We start from the raw sequence: 24766 nt of genomic DNA on the forward strand, positions 1-24766 counted from the left end.
TTATTTTTACAGAGACCTGTGATCCTTTTTTTGATCAAATGTTTTAAGCCTTTGATATCTGACAATCTTTACAAAATAAAATTTTAAATTCTAAATTCAATATTTTTGACCTAAAATTAACCTTTTGGATATTAGGACACTTGGAAGTCCAAGAGAGACATATTAGGTTTATTTGGTATTTTATAATCATACAAGAAGCATTGTCAAATAAATAATGGTGTTTATCTTTCTTTGAATTATATTTGTATAAATGTGTTAATATGTGTCCCAAAATTTTATTAGATTCCCAAAATTCTGATATATCTTAATATATGTTATCAGTAAGAATTATGATTATTATGTTAAATTGTTGTACGCCACACAAATAACAACATTTTCCTGTCAATTGTGTCTTTAATCATGGTTATTCCAAGTCTTTTTTCATCTAGACAGTTATTGTTTTACTTTGATTATTCTCAAAAAAGTGGTTTATAATTAGTTATTGTCCAAAATTTGCTGCTTCTTCAAGGAAATTTATGAAAAAGATCCTGACAAGTACTCTTGAATATAGGTTTCTCGTAGCTTTGGAGATCATACTATTGGACTAGGTAAAAACTTCAAGGACTACTTAAGAAGCTGGTGCATTCAAGAAGATTGCTAACCCAACATCAATCAGAATAGGCATTACTTAGATGGGATTGACCTGAGAGAGGACTGAAATGTATATTTTTAATGAATTTTTTTTTAAACATTGGAGATTCTTTTTATGCTTTGTTTTCCAGAGTGAAGAAACCATTTTTTTTCTATTGAGCTATATGAAGCTTTTAATAACTGAGTAAAGTACACTTTTTTTAACAAAATTGAAACATTTATCTTTCTCTCTACTAGATTCCTCCAGAATTTGGAAACTATTTGTGAATATTCTTAATTTATGACATTATAGTTATTTGAATAAGTTCAATAAAAATCTGTTTAATTTTATAACAGAACACGATTGGAGATAACTGATTATTTTGCCAAGGCTTTGACTGGAATGACATATTTTCAGATATGGCCAGACTGTCTTGAGAAATTAAGATTGACTTTACAGAGCTGATAAAAAAAACCCTTGGAAAGACTGGCCTGGTATCTTGTCTACATGGTTCATTTACAAGGTTCTTGACCTGTGTTAGGTAAAGAATGTCACTTTCTGAAGGCCCAGGAACCTCCAATTATTTGGGAACCTCAAGAAGAGAGAAATTCATCCAATTCATATAGGTATTGCAGGCACAGTATGATGGAAAATACTTGGTTTGTTTTCCTAACCTCAGGTTTTTAGAAGTCTAATTTGGGATTCCTTATGAAAAAGTTCCAGCAAAGCCAACTTAAAAAGAGCCTATTTGGCCAATCACCACTCCTGCTGCACTTTATGCAAATGAACAGGCCAAGTATAATGAGACTAAAACTTATTTTGCAAACAAATTTGGCCTACTATGATTTATCTTTGAGAAAAATGGGAAAATAGAAGAAGAAAAATTATGTTTCAGAAGAAAACTTGAGTATACCTGTTATTACATTCTAGCCCTGTTCATTGTTTTTGCGTTTTTATTATTTGGCTATGATAATTTGGACTAAATCTTGAAATTTTTTTTGCTACAATTCTCCATTGTAATGTTTCCAAATTTTTCTTTCATTTTTCCAACTTACACTCAATGAAATTGCTATAGCTTTTTTTCTGAGGCCCTGCAAGGTGAAGCTCATACCTTGGGACATACAAACTACAGGGGAGAAACGTCTATCAGATTTCCACTGCCTACATTCACTTTAACGAAAGATGCTTCAAGCGTAACACCAAGATACCTCAAATGACTGTGCTACAGACTCTAAGAAAACTGGGTTATAGATTTTTCCAAACAGTAATCTTTGTTTTTCTTCTGTTTGAAAGCTTGTCTGTAACACTTTCTCCTGAAATGAGATACAACTGTTTAATGAAACTGACCTACTCCCAAAAATTGGAGAGTGGTTTAATGGGATCATTTGTCACTCAGCTATTAACTCATATTTTTCTCTCTATAGTCACTAAATCAATTTTTAGTATGTGAAATCTAGGGAAGTTTCAGACAGGAGAATGTCGGGGCTCAGATATCAATACCCCGAAACATGGCTCTTTAACATACCGAACTGAAGAAGACTCAAGATCGCTCTGACTTCCCCTTCTCCAACTCTCCCAAAGCACAGGATGAAGTTGTTTTCTGAAGTTCTTTTGTCAGCCTAAAGTTCAGACTCTCCAAGGAGAACAATTACTTTTTCTTCTCCTTCCTTATTTTATTGCAGAAAAGAACACCAAGAATATACCCACACCTGAACAGATCCTATCACACAGTAACATTTGTCTCTCAGGCTCATTCACATTCTAAAGAGAAGTATTAACAAGTTAATCTCTGTTTCCAGATCCATTCAATCTCCCTAGTAATCATTTATTGCCCTTCAACAGATTTCCTCTTTTCTTGTCTCCCATAACCTTTTTTGCTAGGACTCAAGTCCTCATTCTTTCTGTAATGTCAAGATGGTACATAAATTTCTAAACTCTATTGGCAGTTGGTGGGTAATCACCTATGATTCTCCTCATGTACATGTTAATACATTTTTATACCTTTTCTCCAATTAATCTGTGTTTTCTGAGTTGATTTTTCAGTGAACCTCTAGAGGGCAAAGGGGAAGTTTTTCTCTTGGCCACTATATGGGGTAGAAGTTTTGAGGAGAACATGGAGACAATTTTGGGAAATTGGTATCTGATGACTTTAGGTGGAGTCTCATCCCCTGCCTACCAAAGCTTGATTGGTCATATGTGTGTGTGTGTGTGTGTGTGTGTGTGTGTGTGTGTGCTTACGTGCATGTATGTGATTAGAAGTAGAAACATCCATAGAGACATCTATTTTCACAGCCTCTGCCTTGAAAGAGTTTACAACCCTACTAGAGAAATAAGGTTAACACTGAAATAATGAATAAGATTTAAAAAATGCATAAGTAGAAAGGCTAAGTAAATTATGGTCCAGCTTCTAGAACAAATATAATCAAGACTTTAAAAACAGTGATTATGCAAATAGCTTTTAAATGTCTATTATGTGCAAGACTCCATGCTTGATACTGGATAAATAATGCTAAACAAGATATGGTCTCAGCTTATAAGGAGTTTTGAATAGGTTCTTAGAAGAATAGGCAGCAGTCTATAACACAAGAGAATGGTATGGTTGTATAGAAGACTGTTATGAGATGTAGTAGTCGGGGTGGGCAGTTCTCATCCCAGAGCAATGCAGCAAGATGAGGTCCCAATCTTGCCGAATAGCACTCTATTTGCAACAACGGTAACAACAATGATCATGAGAGCAGGAGTTCCAAATATCGAATGTTTTTTACCATTAGTTCCTTGACTCAAAAAAATCACATTTCTTTTGGTTTGGAAAAAAACAAAACAGGTATCCTAAGATCAATGTGTAAATTCAATTCAACTATGTTCCTTTGTACCTACAGTGTTGCTATTAATTTTGACAATGCACCTTAACAACCAAACACATCTAAGAATCGAGAGACTCCAGTGTGACAAAAACTGTGCTAAGCCCTTCGCCCTTCACATATGACACTTCTTTTAGTTCCCACAATTCTGTGAAGGAGATAATGCTAATCTTTTCATTTTACTGGTGGGAAAACTGAAGCTGAAGATGGCATGGCTAGAAGTTGCAGAGCTGAGATCCCAAACCTGGTTTAACTAACTCCACTACCCCAGCTTTAACCACTTCTAGCCCTTGACTATAGTGGAATAGAGAACCTCAGGCAAGAATGTGACTTAACATCACACTCTTTTAATGGTGCTTATTCTTTTCTCTTTTCACCAATCCTCTTTTTATTAACTATCTCACAGAGTTATTCATAAAAAGAGGTGAATTTGTGGGATGATTTATGCTGATTTGAATATCCAGTGGGTATATCTTCTGTCATTGTGTATTAATACATTGATATTCAGATTTTTTTTTTTTTTTTTTTTTTAAATAGGGTCTTGCTCTATTCCCTGGGCTAGAGTGCAGTGGCATCATCATAGTTCACTGCAACCTCAAACTCCTGGGCTCAAGCTATCCTCCTGCCTCAGCCTCCTGAGTAGCTGGGATTACAGGTGTGTGCCACCATGTCCTGGTAATGTTTCTATTTTTTTTTTGTTTTGTTTTGTAGAGATAGGGTCTCTTGCTCAGGCTGGTCTTGAACTCCTGGCCTCAAGCAATCCTCCCGCCTCAGCCTCTCAAAATGCTAGGATTACAGATATGAGCCATCACACCCAGCCTGACATTCAGATCTTATACATCAATCTCTGTTAGTTTGATTAATGTGAATCTCTCTGAGAGAAGGAGCCATCTCCATAGACAATGAACTCAGCTAGGTGCCTCTTAGAATCTCTCCTTCCTCCACTTATAGTTTTGGGCATCCCTTTTGAGTTCTGCATTTCTAACTGTGCTATGCCCGGGACTTGGCCTGGCCAAGGGGAGAACACAACCAGGAAATAAGATGGCCACATGAATCAAGCTGATTCATGACCATGTTGGGAAATGTTAGCACAGATAGAATCTTCTAACCCTTAGAAAAAGACACATTTCTAAATAAAGGGAAAATCCAAGGGGCAGTTCCCACTGCTGTGGACATCTTTAATAGGCAGGGATCAAGAAATCAGTGTCCAAAGTTTAGAACCTCAGACTCTAGCTCTGTATAGTTGCAGCCTGGGTTTATGCTACAGCAGAGAGGGCAAAGTCTTAGAGGGCAAAGTCTTTGAGGACAATGACAGCTGCTGGGAGCTAACCCTGTCATTTGTCTTCCTGTGATTCTCCTGTCCTTTTGTTAAGGCTCTATGTGACCAAAGCTAGCTGAGGGTCAGAGGCAGCTTCTAACAACCAATAAACCACATGCTAAAAGGACAATGCACATTGATGATGTGCCATAGGGGTCATGGCTCAATAATATTACTGTGGCAATCACACATTGCAGAAAAACGTTACAACTACAGGGAACGGCACTTTATCAAGAGTTCTGAGAAGCAGTGTGACTCAGCAGGGCTCATGAGTCAGGCTTACTGGAGTTCAACTCTCAGCTATACTACTAACTCTTGGGGTGACCTTGGACATGTTCTTCACCTAGCTGTCTTAATCCATCATCTCTAAAAGTAGATTAAATAAAATCTACCTGTTAGGGTTAATGCAATTGCTAGATGATTGAAAATGTATAAGCACCTTGGTTAGATATATGTAAACAAAAAATGTTACTTCTTTCTAAATTCTCTATGCAACCCATTCTCCTTTCTTACATGAGAATACCAATGCCCAGAAGGGAAAATGGCTTTTTCAAAGTCATACAGATTTTTTTTTTCTTGTGATAAAGGGCGATGCACGAGAAAGCACATTGAACTTGGAATCAGGAGAACTAGGTTTGAATCCCAACTTTACTCCTTAATATGACATTGGGAAAGTTATTTAACTTCTCTTAGCCTCAGTTTCCTCATAGATATAAGGAGGGTAGTGATGCTGCTCTTCCTGGATCTCTGGTATGCTTTTATTTTACGTAACATATAGAAAGAAAAATGTCCAAGCTAAGGAGTTTAATAGAAGACCCTCACATGAGTCTGGGATACCAAAGGGCTATGCTCTCAGTGTAAGGGGAATAATGACAGACATCCAGGAAATGTCTAAGTGTTGGGGGATGGGGATCTCTCAAGAATTTGAAGCACAAGTATTCAGGCCAGCTAACCTTCTGGATTTATAATGCAATGTCAGTACGCACCCCCTCCACAAAAATCAAAGAACCTTCAAGCAGAAAATTTAAAGTGGTCTCAGATTGATAGTGCCTCCATGTGACCAGTGGAAGTAAACTTTTCTAGAATAACTTTAATAGCAGCCCTCAGAGGTTTAAGACATTGTCAGATCCATTCCAAATTCAACAATGTTGTATAAAAAGATATGCATTTTAGAGTTGATGAAATATGGTAGATATGGTTGTACCTCTCTCATATTATTTTAAGGAATAATGTTTACATATATATGTGTGTATATATATGTGTGTGTGTGTATATATATATATCTATATGTGTGTATATATATATCTATATCTATCTAGATAGGTAGATATCACATATAACACAGTGACAGTCAATGAATGTTGGCTTTGGTAACCAGCTCTGCCTTTTCTAATTGGTGGCCTTGGGTGGGTTGCTTAATAGGAGGATGAGATCTGTGTTTCCCAAGGTCCCCTCTAATTTTGCTTTAATGATTCATCTTAGGATAGTCCATGTATCTTTATTTATTCACAATTATTAAATTGTGAATTTACTTCTGTCAGTTTTCAAGTTCAACTGAGGAATCCTTGATTGTTCTTGAAATGTCCCGCAATAGTTTAATGGCTCATTTTTCTGAAGACTTAGGAGAAGTCAAAATTTCCACGAAATTCCTCTTTATCAGCTGTGATTTCTGTTCTGATCATCTGATATTGTTCATATCTTCTTTAGCACTGAAACATATTACTATGCCAACACTCTCCTGCTTTGAAATTTAGTCCTGGACAAAGAAGGCAAAGGTATCCCAGAAGAAGCCATTTTTTCATGCCCAGATTCTAATAATAAGGATGGTAATCAGTTTGCAACCTTTTGTTTTCATGCCTCAGTAAAAGATTTCATGAGGGATTAATTCATTAATGACCACAAAAGGGGCATATCTACTTTCCTTATCCATAATTAATTAGGAAAAGACAAAAGGGTTTTTTTGGGGGGAGAGCAGAATGTTGAGGTAGAGCAAGGCATCAGTAAGTTTGCAGAAGAAAGAGACGCCCTCCTGTCCTTTCAACACACCAGTGCTTCCTTACAATGCTATCTGCTTTCCAATTCCCCTGCCCAGGTGGGCTGGCAGGACTTAGAGCAGCATGTGAGAGCAAGATTAGAGTTTTGCAAGAAAGTGACATTCAAAGGAGCTAATCTCAAAATCTTCCTTCCAGTCACACATGACAAAATATGGAAGCATTCTTCTAAAAGCAAAGAAAGGCCGATGGCAAGAAGGATACTAATAAGAAAATATAATGGTAGAGAAATGCATGTTTATCCAGCAGCAATTTACAGAGTACAATCCAAGTGCCATACATCGTGCTAGGCTCAGATGAGAGGGATAAAGTCTCATGCCTTTTGTTGGGTATCTGTTCTGCCAGGATACTGTAACAACATGCACTAAAAAATGAGGATAGCTTTTCTTCTTCTTCAACTGCATTAGTATTCCTTCCTTCCTTCTTTCCTTCATTTCTTAGTTCAATAAATATTTGAAAATACACTGTGTGTAAGGCACTGTGGTATGCATGGCCTTTGAGGAAACCTATTATCTAGTAGACCTGTACCTTTTTTTTTTCCAGGATATGCTATAAGGTCTTGTTCAAAGTAGGTGCTCAACATATCTCTGTCAATAATGCTGATAATGATGTTTAAGCCATTAGAGTTTTTTCAGTCTGTTGCACATTTAAAAAAATTATTTGACATAAATCTCAATTAGTTATTAATTACCCATTTTAATATAATAGCACTAATTTCAGTCGGCTAGTCTAAGAAAATGTCAAGTGATTCGTTAGTGTATAATTGTTTTTTTCCTAAATAAGTTGATTACTAAATTTTCTCAAGAAAGAAAAAATAAAAGCTTTCAAATAATTCTATATATAAGATTGGCAAGAAAATTAGATATTAATTTATGTGCTGCTTATTAAAAATACGATTTTCACAAAATGCAGCTTCGCTTCATATTCCATCTGAAAGTTGCTTTATTAAGGAGCTTGAAGACTGAGTTTATGGAAAGAACACAAGAGTTAATATTTGAAAACATAAATTCAAGGCTGTGATCTCAGCTGTTATCTTTGTATTAAATACTCTGAATGACCACTTCATCATTTATACACTAGAGTTAAATCCCTGCCTGGTCTACTGTTCAGGGTTGTAGGAACCCTGAACCTACAGGGGAACCAATAGGAGTTAATATGTATGAAATGCATTAAGAACTATATTATAATGAGGGATTTTATTATTGGGCTTCTGTAACAACAAACACTAGAGAAGGGAGGAAGGCTTTTGTTCTGTCTCACACCCCCTGCTGATTTAAAATCAAATTGAAAATGATCCACAGCTGGCCAGAGTGTGAGGTCACTGTCTGAAATTCTACTATTACAGGTCTTGAAGGTGGTTTCATCTTCTAGATCCTTTCTACTAAATTTTAAATACTCTTGGTTGGTTATACCATGTGATGTAAAGAGAAGGGATTCGACTCACTTTCAGTTGAATCCCAGCTTCCCTCTTTACCATCTATGGGGCCATGGAAAAATTGGTCAGCTTTTATGAGCACAGAATCCTCAACAGGGAAAATTACTACCTGGAATGGTGCTTGGAATATACAAGACACACACAAAACATTATCTCAGAATCTTTCATCATGTTGAGGCAAGAAAAAATAAAATGTTCTTTTTTTCTAATTTTTTCAGGAAGGAGCAGACTTGCCAGGGACAACGAGCATTAAGAAAGATATAACAGAGTAGAAAGAGGTAGACACAGGTGCATTCTGACTCTCTTCTTAACTCTTAAACGTGTAAACACATGTAATTAAAATGCCTGCATGCTCACTGCATTTGGAGTGTGCTGCTATAAATATTTCTGGTAGCTTCCTCAATATCCATTTTCATCTTCTTCCTTGCTAAGAAACCCCTAATTAAGTTCAGGGTGGCCATATGCCCAGCTTGAACAACAAAATTCCCCAGCCACCTTTTTAGTCTGTGACACAATTCTTAATGAAATTCTAAATGAAAGTCACTCCTTGGAGCTTTGGAGGAAACTTTTCAAATGCAGACAAACTCAGCTGCACTCACCCTTTGTTCTTTTATCATCTCTTTCTTCTTGTCTGGAATATGGAGGCAATGATGGAAACTAAGAGCCATACTGCAACTCCAGCCAATCGTGGAACCAACATATCAGCCCTGGAATGCTCTATGCTACAGGAAAAAATTAAAACCACTCCTTGGTAAACCACTGTAGTTGAACTTTGGTTACAAAAAACTAAATGTTCATTGTAAGTGATATAAGGACTTTGTGAAATAATAAAGTTCTTCTGCAGCATCTGACATACAGCATCAGACCTCAATAAATGTTACTTCCTTCCTTTTTTCTTGCCAAGATAGAGAACACACACAAGGATACAAGGATTAGGGACAGAGCTCTACTCAGATGTAAGGGTCCTCTGCAACTGTCTTGATTATGAATACAGCAGCAGCCAGTTAGGGTGCAAATCCAGGAGATAAGAAATGGAAGTCCCAATGTCAGGGGAGAGGCAGTGGTACATATTGTGTCTTCCATTTTGAAAATGAGGAAACTGAGGCTTATTGAGGACAAGTGACTTACCGGCTGAGATGGCCTGAAAATAGTAATTTTCTAAGGTTTAACCCTAAGGCTGTCTGATTTGGATGACTATCTGCATTTTCCATTCAGCAGGGGTACGGGAATGCCCCAGAAGAGACATATATTTTGTTTCTCATCATACACTTTAGGTTTCTTTGGGTGTTTATCTTTCTGTGAAATATAGAAAAAAAAAAGGATGGAGAATCTGCCTTCTTCATACTGTGTCTCTTGTGAGAGTTTCCAGGCACACAGAAAAACCAGGCTCACAGTTGCTAAAGACTGAAGAGTTTGAAGCAGACAGTTTTTGCCAGACCATGGGTCATCGCAGTTCAGGTGGCCGAGGAGCTGAGATGACAGTGCTAAAGCAAACACTTGGGGAGTGGCCTGGGCTCTCGATCTAGACTACTCATACCACAGAGACTCAAAGGCATAGCTCTCCCTTTTTTATCAGCTGTTGATTATCCTTGGGTAATTTGCCTCTCTGTGCCTATTTTGCTCAAACACAAAATGGAAATAATACATAATTCATAAAGCTGATGTAAAGAGAGAATGACTTAATGCCATTACAATGCTCAGTCTAGTGAACATAGTAGATACTCAATGAAACTTATAATGATAAGTCTTTAGTTTTCCAGTGTACCATAAGAACTCGACCACAAGAAATAGGAATAGATTTTCAATCATAAAAATATAAATATGTAGGAGAAAAAAACTGTGTCCACATGTTTATGGAAAAAGAAAGCTGTTGAAAACTAAGCATCTCAGCTGTTTGCAAGTTTTCTCATTAACATTTGTTTGCTCTTTTTGATTCCTTTTGTTTTAGGCTATCAGACAAGTGGTAGCAGGTGCCAAAGTGTAAGGAAAAATATGGGAGAAAAATGTAAATGGGATTATAAATATCTATTCATTAACTCTTTTTCTCCCTGCACATTATGTGGGAGTGTGAGTGAGAAGAACGTAACTCAAGAAACCAACCGTCTTATGCAGAAGAGTCCTTTGAGGGGCTTCTAGAAGGTTGGACTGAAGCTGCCAAGTTGAGGCAAATGCAGAGCTTCCAATAGAACCTGGAGCATCAGGTTGTCTGTCCTAATAAACTGGGCTAGGCATAGGGTGACCAGTTCCATTTCGCCTGGGACCTTCTTGCTTTTAGCACCTGAAAATGTCACATTCTAGGAAACACTTCAGTATGGGAAAACCAGGGTGTCTGTTCACCCTGGTAGGAATTATATTCAGCAGAGGGTAAAATACCACATCTAAGTAGATGCGCAGATTTGTAGTAGACATTCAACCCTCACCTCAACCCTCCACCTTGTGCCTTTGTGGACTGCTAAAGGAACTAGCCCCAGTCGCTCAACAGTTGGACCTACCTGGTCAGATAGAGAGAAATGACAAAAGAGTAGTGGCTGGTTCTCTTCTGACCTATTCTTCATTGTTTGTTTGTCTATCTGCAGGATGCATTTATGGCTGCATTTTTCTCTCTGCAAGCTAAAGGATTGACCTGCACTAGTGGTAGTGGCAGCAGCAGGACAACACAACCCCAGACAAAGACTTAACTGGAGTGAATGAGTGGTGCAGTGATGAGGGCAGGGCCATTCATACTGTAAACCCTGTGTGTGGGGACAAAAATAGGTCCGGTACATGGCAGGTCACTGTCCACACTCGTTCATTCTTTAACATGTGTGTGTGTGTGTGTGTGTGTGTGTGTGTGTGTGTGTGTGTATATTTATTTATATATATTTATATTTATTATTTTTAAATATCCACTTTTTTGAGCAGTCACAGTGTACCATGCATCTATATGTGCTCTCACTGCATCCTTCAACAGCTCTCTAATGTAGTGTAGACATGAGAAACCTGAGGCTTAGAGACAAGTTTACGGAAGGAGAATGTCGTGTTCAGTTTGAGCTGTGCTCATAACCAAGTTACTCACCCCAAGACACGTCCTTTAGCCACAGCATTCCTCTTCATATTCATTTGTAAAGTAGGTCATCCTCCCTTCACAGGGTAATTTTCAGGATTAGATCAGAAAATAAACATGAAATTACTTTCTAAAATGCTACTCAGATATAATCATGTGTCCCCTTACCCACATACACACTAACACATTTAGCAACCTTGGGCAATTAATTTAACCTTTCTGACAAGACCTAACGAAACAATTCATTGAGTGGGAACCATGGCTTCAGACTTTGTGAGAGTCCTGCCACTCCTTCTTTGTGTCACACCAAAGAAACACAAGATCGATACAAAGAACTCTGCCGTCCGGATGCAGCTTCCTTATACGTCCCTTGTAATTAGAAATCTCATACTCTATCCCTGCTCTAAGCCCCAGTTTCACATCTATACATCTACATTTTTGACTGTTTGCCTGTCTATTGCAAATATAGACACAACTAAAATACACGTGCCTAGAATACTGATTAAATTCCAAGTATTTGTGAATGTTAACTAGAATGCTTTATCTAACAAAGAGAAATAAAGCTATAACTGGTATCTTGATATTTTGTGGAATTTTTTTTCTTAATCTTTTCAGTGTCCTGTGGTCATTTTGCATTGATTTTTTTTTTCCAAAGGGTAAATAAATGGCTTGTTTTAATGTCTACTTCAAAAGAAACATAATCTACAAAGTCCTAAATTATTTAAATACAAAAGTGTTAGTTTTTAAAATATACTATTTTTCACAGAGGCCTTCTGAAGTTCCCAGCACAAATTTAGCAATAGAAGTGGTGTTTGACAATGGCAAAACAAATCCAAATATCAAAGGTTTGATAATGTTGCAAACCAAGAGGTCTCAGGGATTTTGAGTTAGACACATACATTCTCTTATCTTTTTTAATGCCTGAGATAAACATTAAAAATAGCAAGGTTGTCATATCCCAGAAGCTTCCTGTTTCTAATGTATTCATTAAACAGAAATAAGTTAGACTCAAACTACTTGAGAGACCGTCATTGAAAGGACGGATGGTTTTTCCTTCTTGGGTATTTGCCAAATTAAGGGGGGCTTAGAAAAGCACATAATCTACACGCTTCAGCCACAGCTGTCCCCTGCACAGGGGCTGGATTGTTCCCTTGAACTAATAGCATCTCCCACCCTTACCCACCCCCAAGTTCTCATTTGGATCGTGTATCAGGGAATGATGGACTGCCACGGTTGAAAGGGATCTTAAAAGTTATCTACTTCAATTTCTCTTTCAGAATTTTATTTCCTTCTCTAGCCTATGGGTCACATGGTTATCTGACTAGTAATTAAAGATTTTCCATAATGAGGGATGTAGTACCTTCAGGGCAGCCTAGATCTTGGTCACTCAGCATTCTTTATCATACTGAACTAACATTTGCTCTTTTCCAGATGATTTCCTTCTTCCCTTCCTTCCTTATTTCTTTTTTTCTCTTTATATTCCCCTCCCTTATTTCCTTCCTTCAGTCTTTACAAAAATAACTACTAAACATCAACCAGATGCCAAGTACTCTGTGCTAAAATCTGGGAAGACAAAGCTAGGGTTAGGGTTAAGGTTAGTTTTTCTGCCATCAAGTGTCTCCCCCTCTGTGGAAACAGACTAGAAAACAGGAAGTACAATACGGTGGTCTGTATGAGTTTACATGGAGAAGAAACAAGATACTATGGGAATATGAAAATAGGGCATCCAACTCATTCTTTCATGAAGAAATGTCCCCAAAATAGGATCTTGATTAATAAATAGGGGTTAACAAAACAATCACATGGGGAAATACGTAAACATTTCTTGTTTGGGGGGTTGCTAGAACCCATTTCTGCTTCTAAAATAACACTTTTTCCTCTAGAAAGTGACCTCTTCACTTTTGTGATTGATCTTGGTGGGATAATAAGTCAAGGTGCCCTGACCCCACCAAGTGGTGATGGAGAACATGACATAAGCTAAGCCAACCACAATCCTTCACTAGGGATTTTGAAACTTAGGTTGATGTCTTAGTCCATTCAGGCTGTCATAACAAAGTACCTTAGACTGGATAATTTACAAACAACAAAAATTTATTGCTCACATTTCTGGAGGCTGGGAAGTCCAAGATCAAGCCACCAGCAAATTTAGTGTCTGGTGAGGGCCAGTTCCTCATAGATGGCACCTTCTATCTGTCCTCACTTGGTGGAAGGAGAAGAGCTCCCTCAAGCCCTTTTATAAGGGCACTAATCCCTCAAGATGTAATCACCTCCTAAAATCCCTACCTCTTAATACTATTACACTGAAGGTAGGTTTCAACATGTGAAGTTGGGGGAGGGGGCACATCCAGACTATAGCATCTGGGTAATAAAGTGATGAAAACAATCACTTGGAGTAGATTTGTTATGTGACACCTGGACAAGATGGTCAGGGGGTTCCTGCTGCCCAAACTCACAGTGATGCTTCAGTTCCTCTCTGTCTGTGCTGTGAGCTACTTGATAACTTTCCAACAAAGTCCCATTTTTTTTTTAACATAGCAAGAGGTTTTATTTGTTTTTATTAATTAGCTAATTCTAACTGAAGCAGGAAGACCATCCTATCCAGAAGGTATAGTACCTGTAAAACCTGGAGGCAGGAAAGAACCAGATCACCTATCTATAAGATGAGGTTTGAGGAAAAAGGTGAGAATACAGTGATGAGATTCACTGGGAAACAAAGATGGAGAGACTAGAAAAGAAATCCTGATTAAATATCTTGTGTAAGCTTCTCAAGAGCTGACAGGTCAAGACAACATAGAATTTTATTCCTGACACCAATCCCTATCTTTATTTTTATAGACGAGGACATTAATAAGCAAGATCTTAAACCACTCAAGCAGTGGCTGCTGATGCCACAGCTGAGTGTAAGTTTGAGTGACAGAGATTAGACCCGTACTACCATGATCACTCTCCTCCACTTTCGACAGAAATAAAAATGAAGGCAAATAATTTTAGCCTTCCAAAACAAATATTATAAAAACAAACATGAAAGATGGAATAGCATTCAAACAAGCAATTTGATAAAATTCAACATTCTCTATCTGATTTAACATAAAACATCTCTAGGAAAACTGAGTAGGGAACTTCCTTTATTTGCTAATGGCCACCTACTAATGACAAACAAAAAACACCACACTCAAATATGAAAATATAGGACATTTCCTGTAAGGTTAGAGACAGGAGACTTCAGCTACTAATACTGTTTAGTGTGACTCAAATAGTGAACGACGCAGTAAGGAAAGCAAATGAAACAAGAAACTTAAATATTGGAAAGGAAGAGTCCAAATTATAATTGAATACAGATAGACAGTATGATGTACATAGGATATCAAAGAGAATCAGCAGAAAAGCTGTTGAAACTAATTAGAAAATGTAAATAAAATTTCCAGCTACACATTCAACATATGCAATCAAGAATGTCCCTCTGTACCAATAACCAACCATAAAATGAAAAATAAAATGAGACCATTTATATTACCAAAAATACTCTAAAGTATCTAAGAATTAAACTAATAAAGAGTAGACAATCACTTTATGAAGATAAAAAAATATAAAGCTCTATTAAAAGACTTAAAAGAAGACCTAAATAAACTTTCCTACTATATTTATTGGTACAACTACTTAACCTTGTAAAGAGGTCACCCTCCCAATTTAATCTATTAATTTAATGCAATTTAATTCAAAATTTCAGTGAAATTTTTAGGGAAACTTGGAAAATATCTTAGAAGTATACCAAAAACTGAAATTATATTAAAAAATAAGAGCAAAGTTGGCCATCAGACCTTGACCATCAAGCAGGGCAGGGCCATGATCTCTGAGAGTTTGGAGGTATAGTGAGCCCTGTGCTTGTCTCCCCAGTCTGCCTGGAGAGCTTCCAGACCATAGCTCTGAGAAGGGGAACTCAGGAGGAGCCCAGTTGGCTCTCTGAGTTGAGGAGCCAAAGCTGAGAATATGGGCTGCCAAATAGCTATAATTTGTAGCACGTACTGCTGGAGAGGAGGGAACTTCTGAGAGAGAGCACCAGAGACATCAGAGGGTCCCCCAGGGTCTTTAGCTGAGCTTTGATAAGTATATGCCTATGAGGAAACTATAGGAGGCCTGGGAAAGAACCACCTGAAAGGATTAGACCATCCTAGGGCTTAGCGGTGATGGTGGTGGATTAACCATGCATGGATAGACCATCATCTTGGGGCTCACATGGGACCAAGGATAGTCACCACACATTAGTGGGTCAACAGCCAACTGCTTAGAAAAATGTGTTAAGACAATTGAAGTTGGAACAATTTTTTAAAAAAATTATCATATATTGCATTTAAAATGGATTCAAAGGTAGCATAAAGTTCACAGATAAAAACACCAGATTGTCTTTATGGTACTAGGGTTTGGAAGAAGTTTTTAAAACACAATTTAAGAAGAAAACATAAAGCTTAAAGAAAATTGTTATGGATTTGATTAAGAATAAAGGTTTCTATTGAGCAAAGAACATCAAAGACAGGTAAGAGACTGGAGAAAATATTTTAACAACCTAAACCTAATAGAAATAATGTTCTGAATATAAAGTTATCTCCTACAAATTGGGAAAATAATGGTCAATAAGTATAAGTTGAGATTTCAACAACAGTAATCATAAAAATGCATATTTTTATAATGGTAAACATAATAATACATATTTTATTTTGCAAATTTAAATTTAAGTAATTTATTTTAAAATTTCATAAATTTACAAAAAAATAACGATAATGAACAGTCTTCCTCCCATCCAGTCCCACAGCTACCCAATTCTCATGCCCCTACCTCCTTAGACGGCAGCAGTTAATTCCTTATACATCTTTCCAGAAATATTGTATGCATTACTCAAGCAAATACAAATATTGTAATTTTAATTTAACAATACCTCGTGGAGATCTTTTTATTTTAGTACTTGTAAAGCTTTCTAATTTTGTGTTTAAAAATTTGTTCTAGTCGTTAGTTGTTGAGATGGCCAAATAACAATGAAATATTTTCTAGACAGGATTTATTTTGCTTAATAAAGAAGTGGCTAATTAAATTATAGTATAGTCATGCAATAAAATGCTATGAATTGTTAAAAAGAAGGAGTGATCTTTCCACACAGAAGCTTGCCCTGCTTAGCAAGCAGCGTTGTTTTGTACAAGACTGGTGGTCTCTTTCTCTGACACCACTCAGTGCTTCCCTGTTACATACAATGCTGCACCAAAATATAAGCTCCATGAGGGTGGGGATATTTTTCTACTTTGCTCCTGAGATATCTCCAACAACTTGGACAATGCCTGGACAATGTTAGGTTCCCAATACATATATATATATATATATTTTTTTTTTTTTGAGACAGAGTGTCACTCTGTTGCCCGGGCTAGAGTGAGTGCCGTGGCATCAGCCTAGCTCACAGCAACCTCAAACTCCTGGGCTCAAGCGATCCTACTGCCTCAGCCTCCCAAGTAGCTGGGACTACAGGCATGAGCCACCATGCTCAGCTAATTTTTTCTATATATATATTTTTAGTTGTCCAGATCATTTCTTTCTATTTTTTAATAGAGACAGGGTCTCGCTCTTGCTCAGGCTGGTCTCGAATTCCTGACCTTGAGTGATCCACCCGCCTTGGCCTCCCAGAGTGCTAGGATTACAGGCTTGAGCCACCGCGCCCGGCCCCAATATATATTTTTAAATGAATATCCTGGTACTGAGAGTGAATTATAATGTGCAAACATGTCTAGAGGATGAATTACTACAATTAGAATGGCTGGGTCGAAGGATAAATAATATTGAAACATTGAAAGGTATTGCTCAATTGGATACTGTATAAATTGTACTAACTTAACTACTACCAACAATGTATGAGACTGTTCTTTTCTCATAGTTTTGCCAACAGTGTTTTCAAATGTTAGTAATTTTTTGAATTTGGTAGAAATATATGTGTATGTATAAAACATCTAACAAGTTACCATTTTATAATGACTAGATGTGTAAGAATTAGAAAATTGTATAATATGGACGTGGGGGGAAGCCTCCTATGTTCTGCCATATAAAGTGTAATCTGCTAGAAAAAGTTACAGGCATTTTAGAAAGCAAAATTTCATAGCTTTTTGAAATCAAGTATATGTGTACCCTAAAACAGTTATTTGCCATGCCAGTAATCAGATTGGGAATAGTAAGTGATTTAATCTTGGTCAATTATATCTGAGAGAAAATCTGCTAAATACTATCTAGAAAGAAATTGCCTTTAAGAAGATACAGACAGAAATGATATCTGTATTTTTGCCAATGGCTGGTCTGTCTTGAAGTGATTCTTGGAACCAAGGTAGATATTGTGAGATCGTAAAGGGTGTTATACAGGTTTGGCAAAGAAGAAAGATGGGAGGGTCTTTGAGGACACAACTGAGCTTTGGAACTACCCTATATCCAGACTAGTGTAATCTGAGACTATAAATATCTTTATTGGTTAAACTGCTGTGGTTGCAATTTTTTTTATTCATGTGGCCAAAGACATTCAAAATAACAGAGAATAACTTTAGTTTACATCCATTTTCTTGGTGTTTATACTGAAGCCAAGAGAAGTAAGGGCATATTCCCAAGCTTACACGCCTGGCATAAACAAATCGGTTAGCTGAATATCAGGTAGAGTTTGCTAGCTGAGTAAGTGGAAAATAGATATTTCATCAGACATAAACTATCAAATTCTGAGGCAAGCCACAATGTGTTAATTGCTTCCATATGTTTAATCCCGTAGAGAGGCTCAGGAGTCATAGTCAAATGCTCTACATTTGTGTCCCAACTGTTCTCCCTATTGGTTGTATGATTTAAGATAAGTTACTGACCCTCTTTGAGGTTCAGTTTACCTTTCTCTTTGGTGAAAGTAACAGGACTCCTCTCGATGGCCCTAGAGTTATTGAGAGGCTTACCATTTTACAGCTCAAATCATGTGGGGCACATGATATACTAACTACAAAATGCTACACTCCATTGAGAGGCAGCTCTCCTGTTATTTTTTGCCCTTGAGAACTAAGGTAAATCATTTAAACTCTCTGAGCCCAAGTGTCCTCATAAAGACTGCAAAGACAGAGCAAAACAGATATTCTCTATGTTTGGGGGTCAGTTGATATTTATAGCATATATATTTCCTCCAATTTTCTATGCAGGACATGTATTATTTTTGCAATCATAAAGAAACTATAAGTATTATTAAAAATAATTAACAAAGCTTTTTCCAGTGTAGGTGATTTGTACTTCCCTTTCAGTGTCCTGGTGTGTTCCGGTTTGATAAGGAAATTGTTTCTCCAAACGGCGCTTTCAGTTATATGTTGCAAGGATCTATGTGAAAGGCAAGAGGTTACCATTTAACACAAGTCTGTTTATCCACATTCTGGTTTTAGTAGCCTAGCAGCCCAGAGCCAGGAACAATTGGAAAAAGAAAATGTGAAGGATCTCTGGGCTAGGGTATACTTTGTGGCTACTTAAATATATGTAACAATTTATCTGTTTAAAAGTGACTTCATATTCACTTGTGTTATATTCATCATTATTTTTAAATGTAATTAAGGCAGGTATTACTGTTGTTTTTGTTTTTATTGTTGATTTTTTTTTAGGCAACAAAGGTTCAAAAAAAATGAACTGTCCAAAATCAAAAAGAGAAAGTATAATTTCAAACTCAGGTTTGTTTCTGAGTGAAGTAAACTGTTCACCAAAATAATGAGAACAGTAACTAATAATTATTGATCCACTACTATATGCCATCTCTCTATATATTATCTAATTTAAGCTGCATAATAAGCCAATTGAATTGGTACTGTTATCCCCCAATTTGCATTTGATGAAAGAAACTAAAACCCTAGAAAGTGAGGAGATTCACTTCAGATCAGATAATAAATGCATAAGTTAGAGCTGAATGCAGGTCTAACTGACCACGAAACAGGCACTTTTGTACATTTGTGCCCTCTCTACCCAGTAACCTGGCCATATAGCCATCTTAAGGTAAAGAGACCAACTCATTTGTTTGCCTTTTCCCTTTTCATTTCAGCATGGCCATCTGCTTTTCTGAATCCCTTCTATAATAACTGTTGCATTATGTTATTTTCAATTTTGTTCCCAGACAGCTATCCAGTCCCCCAGACTATAATGTAATAAGACAAAGCATTGAACATACTGGCTTATCCTAGGTTGAAGTTCTTGTTCTATTGCTTATTGTCTGTGTGCAAAAATCACTTGAAAAAGTCAATTTACTCTAAGCCACAGTTTCCTGGTGTAAAATAGGTAGATCGTACATCCTCTGCCCACTCATGGATTTATACTAAGGACAAAAGTAGGTAACGAATGCATATCTTTGTAAACTGTAATTTTTATTAGAATGTATATTTAATTCATTTACCTTAACAGTATTTTATTAACAACATGTTTATTTACTAAAATAATAATACTAAATATTTCTACTCAGGGCATTGAGTTTTGTTGATTTACATACATTATCTTCTGTACCACAATACTGAAAGGTAAATAAAATACTCACCACATTGCATATAAAGAAACTGAGGCTTGAGTTGTTTAAATAATTTGCCCAAAGTCATACATTTGTCAACAAAATATTTTCCTCCTCTGTAATAACTTGATTTATATTAACCAATGACACAGAGACTGACTCCATAGAGGGAGAAAAAAATATAACAACAAATGGCATTCCATCTTGAATAATTTCAGAGAAAGTGTGATTTAATTATAGTGCTGTGATACCATGCCAGCACACTGCTTGTCTCTGATATGAGAGGGAGATAAAATACCAAACAGTCTCCGAAGCTAAGACTGGACAACTTGACCAAGCTGAGGAATTAGTTATTTGCTAGGGGCATCAATAAAGGATTTTCATCAGTGCCACTCAACAAAATTGTATCCAGTATTCATTTATTATCTCAGATGCAAGCCACACATGTTTACACTGTATATTCACTAATTCATCTGCATATGAAATCTGTCCTTTAGGAGGGACTTTTCTAGAACGTATTAATTTTAATCATAACATTAATATAATTTGGATTTTGTTTCTCTTCCTATGCCACTCATTCATTCACTTACTAGTAAATAGTAGTGCATTTACTAGCGTATTATTAGTAAATATTTCTTGAGCATCAATTATAGGTAAAATATTTAAAGACTATAAAGACATGGAACACTAAGGGGTGGTTTATAGACAAGGATTATTGCCCCCCTCTTTTTTATCACCTGGTATTCAAGAGTCAAAAATCATCTAAGACTCATGAAGAAATAAATAATGCCAATAACCTAGCTTCCGAACACAGATCCCAAATCTTATCATATTAGCTATGAAATTGTGGTTTGTGATCAGTGGTTTCTGAGTCACAGGTCCATGAACCAGTGACAACTTGGTGGAATCTCCTGGGTAATGTATTAAAATTATAAATTTTTGTTTTACATTAATATCAAAAGATTTTAAATCAGTAAGTCTGGAGTGGGTCTCAAAATATTTATTTTTTTATTATAGGGTATCCTGATGCACACTAAGTTTAGGATCCATTGACTATATTAATATATATTACTTTTTGAGAAAATAATAAAAGTTTAGGATTCTCCTCCATTAACATGTATGTACTTGTGTAAAATAGAAACTACATATAATTTCAGAGGACTAATGGAGTTTCTACAGCCCATTTACATATCCTTTGATGGCTGTAGAACAAGATTAAGAACTCTTGATCTAGAAACATGCCCTTATTTTGCAGCCCTTAGAATACAGGACAGGCACAGGATAGACATCAATATTGTCTGAAGAAGTAAGGGAAACTGAGGTCTAGGGAAATCAAGACTCTTTCAAAACAATGTAGCAATTGTAATAGTGCAAGTTATTCTTTCTAAGGGAAAATATCAATTTTTTAAATTCTCTCCTTGTGTGAAAACATTCATCAGATTGATCAAAAAATAAAAAGTATTGGGTATATTTGGTTAAAGTGAAGAAGATAAAATCCCAAAAAGATTTAGCAGGATTTAAAAAGGGAAGATTTAAAACTTACTGAGTATTGGGGAGCATGGTTTATGAACACTCTTGCCTTACTGTCCTTAGCTGGAGGATTTGAGATTTTAGTTAAGAGACAGGGCGCAAACCTTAATTAGGCATTGCTGGATGTCTTAGTAGAATGAGGCTATAGGAATGGATATCAGTGACTCCGTATTGGTTACATCATCTCAGTTTTAGCTTCAGATCAGAGATACACAAAGCGTACAAGACAAAGAGAATGTCCCTTACATAACGATGTAAGTAAGACCTGAAATATAAGAATTAATGATTTTGGCAACTGAACTGGTCGGCTCCTACTATGCTCTGACATCTTAAGCTTCAGAATAGTAAGTAACAATGCACTTCCCTCCTATCAGATACACATGCCATACACAGAGAGGGAGAGAAGTGTTGGAAAAGGGGTATGTTTTGTTTATTATAGACAAGTTCAGATAAATCATTTGAGCGAGTTTGTAAATAATCATACTGCAATAGTAGATGTCATTGATAGACACTTCTAAGGCATTCTTACCTAGGTTATATTTGATTTTAGTACATAGTTTTCAAACTCTTATCCATGCAAAATCAAATGTTCAGAGGAAGCATATGGGGGCAACCAGGGCTGGGGTCCAGTGTGGTGGGGGCAGAGAGGGCACCTGTACCTACAGAGCAGCTCCACCTTATTTTTGTCTAAAATATTGAGAATTTTCACAATATTTTGTTTGAAAAGAGAAGCTCTGTTTTTTTTTTTTTAAGTATAGAAATCACTGCTTAAAAGAAATATTTAATTTTCTGAAACTTTTTAAATCAAGTAGTATTCAAAATGCCCTATACAAATCTGATATAAAACTTTAATTCATTCATACTTTTTTGAAGAAGCCTAAACATCCCAGCTATGTAACCTGGATGGGGCATCACTGTCATCTGGAGACAAAGTTCACAGAGATACCATCTCACACAAGTGTTCCCTGAAATCCAACCCCCATATCATGGTGCATATAGTGTTGTACTCCTTAAAGTTCTTTCTGGAGGAAATTACCTCAGGGGACTGTCTAATTGTCAAGAAAGTGACCACCACTTTTCAAGGTATAGCTTGTCTATAAGCAGCATGTAGTAGTGGAAATATTAGGTTGAAATCAGACAAACTTAGTTTCTAATCACAGCTCTACCATGAGCTAGCTCTTGTGAAGGTCTTGGGCAAGACAGTTTAACCTGAGAGCTTCATTTTTGTAATTCATAATTAGGATAATATTTTCCATTTTGTAAGGTAGATGTGTGAATTAAATGAACTAGCACAGTTAATTGGAAGTTCAATAAATAATCTAGAGTCCTCTTCAGAAACTTGTGGAGAAGTGAGAAAGATGGATAAAAGGCCTGTAATGTGATAACTTTGAGAATTCTATCAGCTTGGGTAAGGAGAAGAGACCAGCCCAATGGCTTTGGAAGATGTACAGACAATCACATGGTCAGATAAGCGACTTCCACATTCCCTCCGAGGTCTTAAGACAACATTCACCAGGTCTCTAGCCTCTGTAAACCCTGAGACACATTTAATTAGTGTAAGTAGGAATTTTTTTTCCCCAAAAAAGGATGAATTCAAACTTGATCCAAGTAAGCAAATTAATTTTAAAAACCATATATTGATAAAAGTATAAAAGAAAGGGGTACAATTTCCTCCATTTTTGTTATAATGCTCTTCACCTAAATGATATAAGGGTTCATTTCATGATCAATATGGATTCCAAGAATTGAGTGTCCCAGTTACATGTTATAAGCACCAGAGAGGCATGAATGAGAGTTAATTGCCAAGAAGAGACTGTTGTAATTATCTTGCCATTTCATTTTCTTGAAAATATTTAGCAAAAAAATCTGGTGGAGGGATAAAATTACCAGGGCTCTCCTAACTGAAATAATACTAGAGTAATGTATGTGAATTTTAATGATTTGAGAATTCCAAGGTTGCATTTACTCGAATATGGTTTTTTGTTTTCTGCTTTGATCCTCTTGTGACAATTGTCCACCCCTTTCCATAATGGTCTTCCACACAGTTCTCTAGTGAAGAAAAATTGTCTTTGCTTTTCACAGCAGTAAAGCCATCATAAAACTGATTCTACAGTACTTTTAATGTCTTTATAGTTTTTTAATCATCCTTTGCACTTCAGGCACCCTGGGGGCAGGGCTTACATCTTTATTATTTACTATTGTATATCTAGTTTGTGCCTTGTATTATCTTTTATTATTTAGCCATTCTGGTGGGTGTGTGACAATAACCCATTGTAGTTTCTGTTTGTATTTCCTTGGTGAGTGGTGATGTTGAGTGCCATTTCATTTGGATAGCCTGTTTGTGACGTGTCTGTTCACGTCTTTGCCCATTTTTCTAATGAGTTGTATGCATTTACTTATTGATTCGTAGGTAGGAATTCTTAATATATTCTGAATATATCATATATTATAAATATTTTTATATATAAACACATAAATTATACTTTTTTACTCACTCATCTTTTAAATCATTCATTAAGTGATTCATACAATTACTTATTACATATCTAATATGTACGTTCCAAGGACAATGCCAGTGATTGGAATTAGTAAGGATTATTTTATAAATAATTGATATATATTTACAGGAGGAGAATGTTAGTAAATTTGGGGATAATAAATGGAAAACTGGGAAGAAGTACTGTAGTTTTGTGCTTCTGAATAACCTATAATCTCTCACCTAGACGTCCTGAGTATCAAAGCCATTTTATAGTATGTCTTTTACTGGTGGAATAGTCACCATTATAGGAACCAGGAAAAGAAAATTTTCACATTTCCTTGAATGTTAAGTAGTTCTAAAAATATAAATTGTACATACATCTTTTAAGTACGTATTGGGGAATGTACATTTTATGGGTAATTGATAAATAAAATTCTCTTTAAAAATAAAATTTATGATGAGCAAGATGGTTTATTCATTAAGTAGATTTTAACACTCAAATGATCCTTTTATTAAAGACATTTAAAAGCTTTTTGTTACATAAATTTTATTTAGTACCACTTTTTTTGAGCTTAGTTAATTGTTGATTTATCTTGTAAAGGTGCAGTGAGGTTAGCTTCCTAATTTGACAGATTAATCATATGATGATTATACGAGCACCACATTAATGACAATAAGTGAATGACTGTTAAGTGATGAATCTGTTTCCTTCCAGATAAAAGAGGTATATCTAGTTTGCTTTTATTATTGGAGGTTAAAGTCTCTTTCATAGAATTTATTAATTAATATAATAATCTTTCATTTAGTGAATCAGTAAATGGTTCAATCAGTCTATTGATAATATTTATTATCTAAATCTCTGGAAGGCCCTATACTATGTACTGAGTGGGCACAAAAATACAGAAGCTAGGGTTC

This window comes from Propithecus coquereli, unplaced genomic scaffold (assembly GCF_000956105.1).
Source record: "Propithecus coquereli isolate 6110/MARCELLA unplaced genomic scaffold, Pcoq_1.0 Scaffold344, whole genome shotgun sequence".
NCBI lineage: Eukaryota > Metazoa > Chordata > Mammalia > Primates > Indriidae > Propithecus > Propithecus coquereli.